Source organism: Lathyrus oleraceus, chromosome 3 (genome assembly GCF_024323335.1).
Source record: "Lathyrus oleraceus cultivar Zhongwan6 chromosome 3, CAAS_Psat_ZW6_1.0, whole genome shotgun sequence".
In the NCBI taxonomy this organism is placed as follows: domain Eukaryota; kingdom Viridiplantae; phylum Streptophyta; class Magnoliopsida; order Fabales; family Fabaceae; genus Lathyrus; species Lathyrus oleraceus.
In genome coordinates this window covers 485045196-485056188 of record NC_066581.1, presented here as the reverse complement: position 1 = coordinate 485056188, position 10993 = coordinate 485045196, and positions in this window count along the sequence as shown.

Genomic DNA, 10993 nt, shown 5'->3' with positions numbered 1-10993 from the left:
AAACATACTAACTAAGGTTTCAATAAAAATATAAAATAATGATCAAGAGAAACTATTTCAGTGAATCAAACAACACGTAGAAACATTCTAACTAACGTTTCAGTGAAAAACAAAATGAACAAACGTACCTCAAACGCGTTTTGGTTGGAATAAAGTTTTGAAGAATAACTGTTGGAAGAGTTTTGATGAGAGTGACGATGACAATCGCCTAGGTTTTTTTGCGAAATGAGAGTGATAAAATGACGTTTGATCTTTGATAGCAGTCTAAGTATTTCATGCAAAATATCTGACACATCAGTTTTATATAAAAGCCAACGTGAAAGTATTAATTAAAAATAGAAAATATAAAAAACACAATAACGCCATATTCATGGAACTCACTTAAAATATATATCACGTCGATTTTTGATGAAAACCGAGGGATTTGAATATATAAAATAAAAAATTTAAATGGGCTTTTGAAAATAATACTTTGAAATTGTTGATGCAAAATATATTATCTCTCAGTTGGACCATGTAACCGAGGTAAATACTAATAAAAATGGAAAAAAATATTAACAAAGAAAAACAAGTGAAGCTTGAAAGACGCCAAGTGAGAAATACTAATTAAACCATTGAAAAACGCAAAAAATGCAGTAACTGCGATTCGAAGCAAGCTCCCTTATAGCTATATTCCTTTGATTTTTAAGGAAACCGAGGGAACAAGTTGTTTATTTTTTATTTTTAAATAAAACATGGTGCTTCCAAGATCTACACCCTTGGTTTTTATTGTTCGAGGTGTAAGTTTCGTCATAAAAAGTCTTATTTATAGTAGTGTAGTATAGGTGTTGCGATTAAGTTCTCAATTTTAAGCCTGGTGCTGATGGTTCAATCCTTGTTAACAAGTTTTTTTGTAATTTTTTTATACGTATTTTACAAAAACTGACTACAAGTTTGAACCAATGCACCAAAAGTGTTATATAAACCATATATACCACTATTCCAAACAACTTTACTATAATATAATATTGGATTTTGTTTGATTTATTTAAATTTATTATGGGCTATCATGTTAGACCTTACCCTTAGTTCTTATGTATTGTGACCATGAGTGTTACCCACTGACCCATATAAATTTGAAAAATATTTAGGGATCATATTTAAAGGCTTATCGTATCAATTCGTTTATAATTAAATTTTTATGATAAAACACAATATATTATTAAATATAGTTTGATATGTTCCATTCAGGAATAAGATATCTGAATGCAATTGGTGAATTAAGTGTCTTGAATCGGTGGTGTTAATCTCTGTTATATGGTGCAAGATGGACCTATATGGTTAGAACTCCAACGACAAAGTCATTTCAAGATTAAAGATGATTGTAATTAAAATTGAATATCATAGGGCGTACCTTTATTTACGTGTGAACTAATTTTATACCTTGGGTCAAGTGGAATGGATTTGAGGAAAATTAAGCCTAAGCTATTTGGGCCTTTGGCCGACCCAAACTAGTTTCCCCAAGGCTTTATCGGGCATTGAGGAAGTCGGGGAAGCCTTTGATAATTTTGGCCAGCCTCTAGGGATGTCATCCAAGGTGAGATAGAACTTAAACACATGGAGTCAGTTGAGAAAGTAGCATGGAACAAGCACATTAAATGCATTTCCAGCATTGAAATGTTTCATTGTTTTATCTCTACACGTGTGCGGACGTGACAAGTTAGGCATGACGCAACTTATAGTGCAGTCGAGTTTGTGTGTATTCCAAAGGAGAAATCCAGTCATTGATTTCATAAATCCTCTCATTCACTAACATAGGTCGTTCAACTGTCTTCGCCTATAAATATGAGGAGTTAAGTGTTGAAATTTTTTGTCGTAATCCTTGGGATCATTCATATTCAGTTTTTAGTGAGCATGTTCGTCTCTTCATCTTGAGAGCATTTATCATAGCACTAGTAGTTCCTTGATTAATGTTTCTACTTTTCGCCATTCGCTTCGCTTCATCAACCTTGCATACTCAGGCACCCCTCTCAACTCAAGTTTTTACCTTCAAAATTTCCTACTTTCTAGTCAGAATGAGTGATAGTACTATTAACCTAGCGAGTTGTTATAAGAATGATACTTCTTATGTTGCGATAATGTGGAGTCGACTAATACGGTTAAGTACGACTAGGTGGATGCTGAAGTGGTGGGTACCCATTCTGTTATGAATACTGAAGCAGTGATAGAGGTTGTTGGCATCATGGTTGGCAACCTTTATGATCGGTCAGCTCTTCCGATGGGCTCGGAGAAGAGGATTTACGACTCTTTTGACAACTGTGTGGTCCCCCTTTATGAGTGCTTGTTTATTAGGATATGATTGTGGTTAACCTTATCTAATTTTGAAGTGTTTATTTTGAAGCATGTAAAGGTTGCTCCTTCCTAGCTTCATTAGGGGTTATGGGCTTACATGAGAGTGTTGATGACTTCTCGACAAGTGTACCGATAGTGTCACAATAATGAAAGATCGAATCCATAGAGACTATGTTCGAACAAGCCAACAATTATGCAATGTAAAGGAAAAACAGTAAATGGGGGGGGGGGGGGGGGGTCAGGTTTTTAGACGGAAAACAAATTACGAGTTTGAAACAAAAGTAATTAAGAATGTTTGGTTGTGTATTAGAATAATCCCCTTATCCTATCTTGTTGATGTATGATGCCTTGTATGAATGGTCTTATCCTTATAATCTCACACCGAATTAACAAAACCGTTATAGCCGATCTCTCACGAAATAACTCACTAACCACTACTCAGAGCTTTTTATGCCTAGTCCACTAGCATAAGCAGGGTTATGCAATATGCATAATATTAGTTCCCCATGCCACTACTCAATGTCTCCTGTCCCTATTCAACCAACATAAGTAGAATAGTTACCCTAGGTCCAACACATAGGCTAAGGGTCAGTAATCTCTATGTGTCCAAAATCAGATTAACAAAGTATCTTAAATAAAAAGCATTAAAATTAAGCAACAACAAAATACAATTATAATTCAAAGGATTCATACAAAGTTAAACCAACATATAATGCCAACAAGATTGAATAAGGTTCATCATCACATAACCTAACCTAGAGAAGCTAAGCTACTCATAATTAAAATTACAATACCAGTTGAATAAAGAAGAATAACATATGACTTCCCTTGAAGGACTGGCCTCCAATAGCTTCCAATGCTCTCAAAATCATCCTTTGATGTTGTAAAATCATGCTCACAATGCCAAAATTTGTAACCCCTGTGAAAGTGCAAAATTTTCCATTTTAAAGGTGTCAGAATGGACTAGAATGCGTCAGAAAAAGGCCCAGAAAAGTGACCATCATGCGTGTGATACCTTGCATCGCGTGCGCGATGAATCTTTTAATGCCCTATCGCGTGCGCGATGCTGGATGTGATTATTTTTGAAGCTTCACTCTTTTTTTGCTCATTTTTTACTCAACATTCCACTAAGTCTATAATTTGCACACTTAGCTATTTTTCCTTCATTCTTTGGTTATTCCTTCTCATATTTGCTTGACTTTCACATGTTTTACTCTGATTCTTCGATTAAATACATGTAATAATGAACTGTCATGAGGTGTTCCAGTTGTGTGCTGAGCATAAGTCTTGGAAGTCTTCACTCAAGTTATTCTTCAACTTATTTTACCTGGATCGCACTTCTTGGGACGAATACCGCAACCAAGGGCTCATTAGTTTTCTCATGAATGATCTTTGGTTCGACCATTTCACCCGAGACTAAGGTGATATTCTAGGGAATTTTTTGCTAGTGAAGCCCCATAGGCCAGAGGCTCATCTCACCTTCTGATACTTCCCTGCTAAACCTTTCCGCTTCTGCAAGGGCACGTTTTTAAAGTATTAGTCCTCATCTCATTTTGTCGAGATGTTTATTTACATCACACCAAACTAGGTCCACTCTCCCCCGATGAGGTAGCGATGAAGGAAAACCTTCATTCTTGGTTTCAAGAGCTTGGTTAAGAAGAAGAGTTTGGCCCCGATGAGGTACCTTCTTTCTAGGTGAGGAAGAAATGGATTGACACATATGTCATCTTGAGTGCGGTCAAATGCGAGGAGAGGAATAATATTTTTGGTGAGGACAAAGTCTTATAGTTTTTTTTTCTGACATATGTGATTGTCTTGGATAATTTGCAGATGTTATACAACCTCACTAAGACTCAAGGTATCAAGGCCGGACCAACAAGTCAGGTTATGGTGCCCCCTCCTTATACCACTGCTCATGCTCCGACCACGACTCCCCTCTCAACCACCGAGACCACTACTACTTCCCCCGGGGTCGAACAACTCGTAAATGATGAAGTCATGTTGACCATGGAGGAAACGTCCTCATAACCCATTTCATTAAAGAGGGGTCATGATACAAATAAAAAATCTCCCCTATGAGAGGGACTCCCAAGCGAACTTGCCTAACTAGGGATGCTTCTTCGGGGGAGATAACTCGTTTCTTGCGAAAGCCTGACATCATTCCTTCTCGACTTGTTTGAACCTTTAAACGGTTTCTACTGTTGTATTAGCGGGGGATTTATCCTTATTCCAAAACCTCTTAGGCGGAAAAGATGGATTATCTAAGATCACCTAAAACATGTATCGGGCATCTTCTCTATTCGCCTTGGCCGCTACTAGTAGGGGAGATGCCTCGACTGCTGGCAATATCTCCAAAGAGAGAGACACTTGGAAGGGTGAGTGAGAATCTATGAAGAATAAGTGTTTGCTTTCTAGAAGGAAGTTGACGAGATGAAGGGAAGGCCTAACTTGCTAACTCTTTGCAAGAGAAGGTGAATACCCATAACTCTCCTTCTACACTAGAATTCCAAATTATTAAGATGGAGATGGCGTTGAAGGCAAATAAGAAGCGACATCAGGAGGTTTCTGATGTTGTTACTAAGATGACCCACAACCTGGAAGACGATCGGTAAACTCTTCGACGGGAGGCCAAAGCTCATGCTATAACTCTAGTGGCCCTTGAGAATGAGGTTGCCAGAGCTCATCCCAACAGACGATGAAAGTTATGTATGGGGTCCATGAACAATTCGTAGAACAGGCGAGGGGGTTCTGCCCTACTGCGCCTATAATTGCTAAAGAGTTTGACCCTTTCCAGACTGCTCCTGTGGGGACTCTAGAGAGTGGTATGAGTTTCTTCTTTTTCTTCTTTGTATTTTTATCTTTTTATTTTAACATTTCCCAAAATTTATACCTTGGGTGTAATGACAAATAATTATAAAAATATTTTTGCCTCAGTGAGTTGTGAGTTGTTTCACTTAAAGCCCTATCTTTACTCCATTTTACTATAGTTGTGTTGCATTCCTAATTGTTTGCAAGTTGTTGCAGCGCTAGGGTTTAAGTGACATCCTTGCAATATAAAGTTTATTTTCTTTAAGGGCGCTACCAGCATGCACCAATTGGCTTCACGTTGGTACCATTTTAGCTGCTTTGGGTGTGAGAATCCTTATAACTTACCTTCATGAGGAAAAAAGAATCCTCGTTAAGTCAAAGTACTTTAAGGTGACCTTTCGACTAACTTGATGATAATCTCTTGTAATTTACGGTTTAGCGCATTAGAAGTCGTGCGTCACCATATTTGGTTGTTGTGTTTGTTCACTGTAATGAGCGTTTATTTTATCATGTTTGTTTGTATGTTGTGCTCTAGAATTTGCGGGGCTTGGAAATTGGCGAAACAAACGAGACACTGTCATATCTTTGTAGTGCGCTCTCTGTTACAAAGGACCATTCCCTGGTCAAGGGTAGGATCCCCATCCCTGCTCTCGAGGTATTACTTAGATCGAGGTGGAAGTCTCTAGATTCTAGTGCCTAACACCCTTGGATTGGATAAATATGAAAGGGGTGTGCAAGCTACACAGAAATGCGTTTAATCACTATCAACTACACAAAAATGTGTGTGACCTGTATCAACTATGCAAAAATGTGTTTAATCATTGTCTTCATTGCCTTTAGTGCTCTAAAAGAGAGAGATAAACAAGAGAACATACATTAGAGGAAAAAAGAAAAGATATATAAATATTTATATTCATAATGAAGTGAGTTTCTTACAGCAAAACAATGGAATGGACAGATACACAGACCTTTAACAATAATATCATTGTATCTTGGCAATGTTCCAAGTCATTAATACCCATTCTCCTTTTGGGGACTCCAAAAAGTATGCTCCAATTCTGATTCCATCATGAACCCGGTAGAACCCTTCCCAGTTCGCTGCTAGCGTTCCATCCCGAGTCGTTTTCCCTCCTACGTCGGCCTTCTGAAGCACCAAATACTCGATATGGAATTCTCTTAGTTGGACGTGGCGGTTATGCCTTGATTTTCGTATGAAGGTGTCCTCTTTCCTATTGTATTTTCTTCAGGATGATGGGGTTCCAATGTAGCCAGCGATATCTTCGTCTTCCATGGTACCACTGGATGGCGCCGACTTTGTTAATGATGTGGTTTGAGGATGACCATTGAAATCTTGGGGCCAAAAGTAATATTATGGTACAATGCTTTTTGGCCATCTGGACAACAACATTCTCGTCCCCTTCTCACTTTGGTGCAGATATTCACCCGATCAGTTGAGATATGATTGGCGGTCTGCTTATTGGAAATATGTGGGTTTATATTCTAGCTATGGAAATCTGGTAATTCGACCACATCAGACGTGGTGTTGGTGCTCAGAGAATGTTGCTTATAAGTTATCTTGTACGGACTCTTGCCTCTTCTGCAATCTTCAGGTTGTCCGTATTCGTATTATGTTCAAAGTTCTCGTTCTTCGAACACATTTGCGTATAGATGTCTCTATTTCTTAACGCAACACTCCATAGTCATATGGAAGAGGAATTTTACTAGGAGATTTCTTAATGAACCTAAGTGTTGAGAAGAAGGAGTAATAAAGTCGGCATGCTCAACCCTAAACAATTTCGTGCTAAAAGTTGGTTTCGCTTCGCTATGATTAGGTAGCTTCAGTTGCAACACGAGCTTATCACGATCTATCGGATCTGGCCCGAGGAGATATTCGTTCATTGTTCAGGATCCTTTGGTACCTAGAGAAGGTGTTTCGGTACCACATCTATTCCAATATTAGCTATGAACCCGTCGTATCTTTGAAGTTGCCACGATAAATATCACGTTAGCAACAAGAAATCGATGTAATGCTATATCAAAAGACTGATCAAGAATATTGAGCATTACCTTGAAGGAAGTTGCATCCATTTTCTAATAGTTTTAGTGTAGACCTGGATTTAAATATAGGATCCTTCTTTCTTTCTGTTACTTTGTGGAGTTCCCGAGGGAATCGAAGGTCTAGCATTCTAATGAATAATAGTTAAAACGATAATTGACCGAATCGAACATGTAGGATCTTCGTACTCGATCATGAACACTCTTGATTTGGTGATCCTCAAATGTTACAAACTCTTTATTTTCTCTAGTATTTGATATTATTTACCTTTTAAATAAAATTGACTGTATTTGTAATTCTTTGTGTTCATTTTGTAGGGGCCAAATTTTAATATTTGAATTGCACCAAATTAGTTAGGAAGACCCTGTGGATAATTGATTATAATATGATTTTTATAATAAATTATAATTAATATATTATAATTATTTTAATTCAATTTATAAGATATAAAAAATTAAATTAAATTGACTTTTTTATATAATAACTAAATATTAATAATAAATAATTATTTCATATACAAATATTTCTATAAAAGTTATTTTTAATTGCTTATTTATAAAGAGTAATGAAATGAAAAATAGAAAAAGATAAATTAAGTTAAAAAATAGAAACATGTTGTATATTTAAAAAAAAATACAATGTGTAGGATAATTGTTTTTGTCATAAAAAATATTTGAATTATTTTGACTTAATTACAATTTTAATCTTTCTATTTCATTCCTAAAAAAAGTATACTTATTTTAAGTTCAAATACTTTTGATCTTATTTTTACATTTTTACACTAAAAACGTGTGTCAATTTATTAGCGACATGTAACTTATATTTTTTCTTAAAGTTCTTTAAGGTCTATTTGGGAGTTGGTTTTTGGAGGATTTTAGAGGATTTTGGAAGGGGAAATTTTGGAGGATTGTGTATATATTTTGACATGTGTTTATTATTTTAAAATAGTTTAAAAAATAATATAATTTTATATGCTAATGGGTTATATTGTTTTTTGAACTTTAAAAATATCAAACAAATTTTAAAATATGAACGCAACCCTTCAAAAGTTTCTCCTCCAAAAATCAACTCTCAAACTGACCTAAAACTTTGTTTGATAGTTTGGAAGAGAGGGGAAGAGAGAGCTTCAAAAAATATATATATATTTTAAAATATAGAGAAATCTTTAACATTTTTTAAAAAGAAGATTTTGTTTAGAATGATAAAATAATACTTATCATTAATATATTTTTAATTTTTGAAATACTATAACAACCTTAATTATTTTACTTTATTCACTCAATCCTTTTTTATTATTTAAAGTCCTCCCCTCCCTTTTCGTCAAAACTCCTAAGTAAAGCCAAACTTTATTGGTTGTTTTCTCACATTTTGCACTTAAAGTTGTTGACAGGTCTATTTTTAATAATACTTAATTTTTTTCTTTAAAAATATTCAAATGTTCTTATTGGATAATTTATCACGCTTCACAAGTGATAGGTTATTTAAAAATAGACACATCATCAAGTTTAAATGAAAAAATAATAAAAAATATTAAAATAATTTTAATTAAGTTATAATATGATTAATTTATTTTTAATGTTATTAAAAATATATATTTTTATGATGTTATTGAATTTTTATTTTATTTTATATTTTATATTGTTAGATATTTGATTTTTCACAAAGTTATTCTTGAAACGAAAAAAAAAATATACATCGACAATTTAAAATAATTTTACACTGTCAATCAATCAACAACTTATATTCCGTTAAATCACACTTATATTTTAAAATTACATTTTCGATAGTATATCAATGGATTTTTATTGAAGAATAATGTAAAATTATTTTATAATTTCAATGTAATCTTTATTAAAAATAATTATTGCTCATAATTTTTGTACACAAAACAAAAATTAATTTTTAAAATAAATACATCATTGTTTTAAATTTTTTTATTGATTTATAATATCAAAAATTAAATATATCAATAAATACAAAATACTTTTATCAATATTATTTTTAAAATATATGGATTTAGTAGGAGAAATATCTTAAATTATACTTAAAACAAATATTGAATTATTAAAGTATTATTATTTAAATAATATAAAAACTATTAATATAATTAACCTAAAAAAAAAGTGGGGCCAGCAGCCCCCATTGCACTCTATGTGCCTCCATATATATATATATATATATAATATATATATATTATATATATATATATATATATATATATATATTATATATATATATATATATATATATATATATATATATATATAATATTATATATATATTATATATATATATATATATATATATATATATATATATATATTATATATATATATATATAATATATATATATATATATATATATATATATATATATATATTATATATATATATATATATATATATATATATATATATATATATATATATATATATATATATATATATATATATATATGTATGTATATCATAGTAGATTGTTATTATTAATCTTTTTTAAAAAATATTAATGTTTACTTCAAATAAAAATATGTTGTCATTATATGTTTTGTGTGTTGAATAAACATATTTTTCTTATGAAATGTATTTAAGGTCAATTTGTTTTAGTTTTTTTAAAAATAATTTTTATAGTATTACATGTTTTTGGATTAAAAAGGTTATGATTTTTTAAAATTTGTTTTTAAATAAAAATATGAATAGTTTTTCCATAAATATTATTTTAAGTATTTCATCTTTTTACTTTAGTTTCTTTGGATATCAAAATTTTTAAAAATCATTTAAATATGAAACTATTTTGAATAACTTTTTACAAAATCATTTTTGAGGTATATCTTTTTGAAATGTTATGTGATTTTGACTATATTTTAATCTTTAATAATGTATATTTATTTTACTACATGTAAACAATAATTTTTTTAAATTTATAAAAATAAATTAAAAAGTTTTGTTATTTTCAAATTAATTAATAAAAATCATTTTTAAAAATACAACTTTTTTACAGCTAAAAAAAATATTCTTCAATATTATATATGTATCGTACTACATGTTAAAGTTATTATTTTTAATTTATAAAAAATAAATTAAAAAGTTTTATTATTTAAAAAATTAATAAAAATTATTTTTAAAAATACAAATTTTTAGGCTTAAATACACTTTTGATCCCCTTAATTTGAACGATTTAAACAATTGGTCCCCTATTACAAAACAAACTATTTTGGTCCTTTAATTTATGGTTTCCTCCACTTTTGCGTAGGTGGCAGTGATGATTAGGATTTATAAGTTATTTTTAATTATATATTCTGGTCCTTTAATTTGTGATCTCCTCCACTTTTGCATAGGTGACAGTGATGATTATGATTTAAAAGTTATTTTGAATTACGTGGAAACACTGACTAGGATAATTTATTTTTTAATACTTTTTAAGGATGATTAGGATGATTTATTATTTTTTTTTACATAATTAATTAATAATTTTTATTAAGTTTTTTTAGAAATTAATTAATTAAAAATTTGAAAAGTACTTTGGGTCTTAAGCCCACCTCATTTCAGCACTAGCCTAATATTCAAGTTTATAAGGAGTAGTATTAATGAGATATATAAACACTAGCTACATTTATTAAAAAACCAATGTGAGAGCTTAATGAAAAACAAAACTCATCCTACATCTGCAACCTTGTTTCAACCAAACCATCTAACATTTGGTTTCAACTAAACACTTATCTAATTCATAAATTTATCCTCTCTGCATATTCAACTAGACACTAAGGCTGCAAACTAAAATCTGAAACACTAGACACG